This window comes from Limulus polyphemus, unplaced genomic scaffold (assembly GCF_000517525.1).
Source record: "Limulus polyphemus unplaced genomic scaffold, Limulus_polyphemus-2.1.2 Scaffold487, whole genome shotgun sequence".
NCBI lineage: Eukaryota > Metazoa > Arthropoda > Merostomata > Xiphosura > Limulidae > Limulus > Limulus polyphemus.
In genome coordinates, this window is record NW_013666097.1 from 107981 (window position 1) to 111070 (window position 3090).

At 31.0% G+C, this 3090-nt stretch overlaps 1 long non-coding RNA gene across 1 annotated transcript in view; it reads right to left on the reverse strand.

The window, feature by feature from the left end:
* Positions 1-1516: 1516 nt before the first annotated feature.
* The window catches only part of LOC111085584, a 5986-nt gene continuing 4412 nt past the window's right edge, over positions 1517-3090 (reverse strand). The window contains exon 3 of the long non-coding RNA XR_002610391.1: positions 1517-1659. This is a non-coding gene — a long non-coding RNA (uncharacterized LOC111085584). The remainder of the gene's footprint in view (positions 1660-3090) is intronic.

The window sequence follows — 3090 nt, forward strand, 5'->3', positions numbered from 1 at the left end:
TATATTTCGTTATGTAGCAACTCTCTTTCTCTGTGTCAAACCTTTAAAGCTGGTTTGATATTTTAGAGTAAAAAGAATCTATCTTTATATATATATTTGTCTATGTGAATAACAACGTTAATGTGCTAAAATGAAATATCCGATTTATTTTAAAAGAAGCGTGCATATATCTTTACCAATCACTGGACACAAAGCTCACACCAGGGACGGAAACATTTAAAAAATGGCGATCACTTTTCACTGTTTCTAGAACCACAGTCCATTCAATAGTCTTACGGATACGTGCGTTCCATATAACCTCTCAAAACATAGTAAAAAAATACACAAGAACCTTTTTTGGAACATACTTAACTAATGATAAAAGTTTTATTGTTAACTTTTGTTCTGTACATCAATGAACTTTACCGACAATCTTGGTGACAACTATATTATTGTATATAGAAGTGTCGTGCGACCAAACTTTGTGTTTGTTATACAACTTAATATTTCATTTAAATCACTTCATACAAAATAGCAATATCAATAATAACGAACGTTAAATATATCGGTAATAACGATAATATATAATAATAAATAATAACGATTAGCGATCCTAGATACCATACATTATATAATTAACTTTAAACATTTTTGTGGATATAAAATCTAAATAACAACATGTATAACTATATAACACTAGCAAAAAATCAAAATATTTCCTCTGCACTATATCACGCTGCCTCTGGCGCTATATTATATGATATACTGATAACGTACTCTCTCCCCTTCTGAATCATAATTTCTGAACTCATCAGAAAATCTAGAAGAGAATTATTTTCTTTAGATATTTCTTTTTTTTCTCCTTCTTAATTTCGACAAGTCGATATTCTACTCAGGTTCTATTACTAGTTTTATTGGCTAAGTTACTCTTCCACGATGGAAAGAGGAAAAAGCCTACGACTTTGGATACTTTTTTTTGAATGAGGGATAATCATGAAAAACATTTTATTAGAAAAGCAAATACGAACTTACATGCGCATAACTATTGTATTCTTATTAGTGCAAGTTTGTGTCTTTATGTCTTTGCTATTATTTCAAGGACCCGTTAATTCTTATTCTAAGCAACGGTTAAAATGTACGAATAGGCCTAAAAAAGCTATTCGAATTTTGAAGATCCGATTTGAATTTCAAATAAAGTCACTACAATGAATGTCTTTAAAGGTAGATGTCTGACATGAAATGTTGAACGAAAGCACGTCTATCATATACAGTAACAATGACAAGTTCTGAAAATTATTAAAATAACAATAAAAAAAGTTCAAAACATAATTACAGTAACAATCAAAAGCCCAAAAGCTACTACAGTAACAACGATAAGTCAGAAAATAAGTATAGTAATGATGAAAAGTTCAGAAAAATTATTTTCTTATTTTAAATTCAGATTTAACTCACTGTAAATTTCATGTAAAATAAATCGCACAGTAAAATGTGATTATTAGTCTGATTAACATAATTAGAAATAAATTATTCTTACAATAGATATCACACTTTAAAACGCAATCAAATATTATATCATCTGATGTCTGTAAAATTTCAACTGTCTTCCACTTTTAAGTTTTCTCAAATTGTATGTAATTAGGTCATTGTTGCTGCCCAGGGGGTTCGAAACTCGTAATCTTTCTGTAAAAGAAAAAAACATTGCGGTGTTTGAAAGCATTTCATTACAGCCTAATGCCTAAAGCTAGTTAGGAGATAAAGTACAAAAACAGAACTAAAGCATCATGACAAATAGGTAGTTTCATTTAATTATTAGAGATTAGTTAGTAAGCAAGAATATAATCTAGATTGAAACTTAAATTCTACCTGTGTGGTATTCTCAGATACATTGATTCCCCTTAAGAGTAATATATAACTGGAGGCTCGAGTAGAAAATGTTGTGCAAAATTAAACTATATTATCTGACTTTGACTGAGTTGTGAAGAATGAAAGAGACTGGACACAGTTTATAACAATGCGAGAAAAGATCTGTGAAGGAAATCTGCCAAATTGTTTTAGACTGAGAAAACAAAGCATTATATACACTAAAAATGATGCTTGCACCACCTACACCACTGATGGTGATTCCTATTGAAAAATTAAGAGGGGTTGAACCGCAAGGTATCACCTGGCCTACCAGTGGAAAATACTTTTTATACAGTATGCTCAACTTTACAAAAATATTTTCCATGAGAAGACGCACGTACTATGATAAGTAAATTATCCAGTATGTGAGCAAAAGGAACTTTGATACTTCCTTGACCAACGTTCTATGGTTAAAACTATATACACTTGTATGCGTGAAAAATTTTAAAACTTTATGAAATAAAGCGGGTAAAAACACCTTGTATTCATCATACTACATATTTTCTCTCCACTTTGCCATCAGATCATGCGCATTGTAACGTATCTCACCCATGTAAAATACTTACACCGAAGAACAAAGAGAGAACATAACTTTGTTTCTTGTTTTTGTTTGTTGTTAAGCACAAAGCTACGCAAAGGACTATCTGTGCTCTGCCCATCACGGATATCGAAACCAGGTTTACAGCGGTATAAGTCCGCAGATATAAAAAAAAAACTGAATACAAGACAATAAAATGTTAACACTGAATGACGTATATAAAATTAAATAAAGCTTTGACGTTAAATCCTACATGCAAAATGAACCCTTTTATGAAATGAGAAGCACAAAACAGAATGTTTTTTTCTTTCCAAAATTGGATGAAAGTACAAACTAAAATACCCTGTTTAATAGTAAACACAAAATAGGGAAAAGCAAGGTATAAGAAAATGGTCCTTTAAGCATTGCATAAAAAAATGAAAAATAAACCCTTTGCAAAATACATATATAGATCAAAGGTTCTGATATTTGTACAAGAATACATATAGAAACAGCGGTAAATTTTCTGACTTACAACACAAAGACCTGGAATTCGATTCCCCACGATGGACACAGCAGATAGCCCGATGTGACTTTTGCTAAAAAAAAATAGCTAACGAACATACAGAAATAGAACATCGCACACACTACTGCATGAGCTATTTACACACCTACGTACAAACTAAACTTTT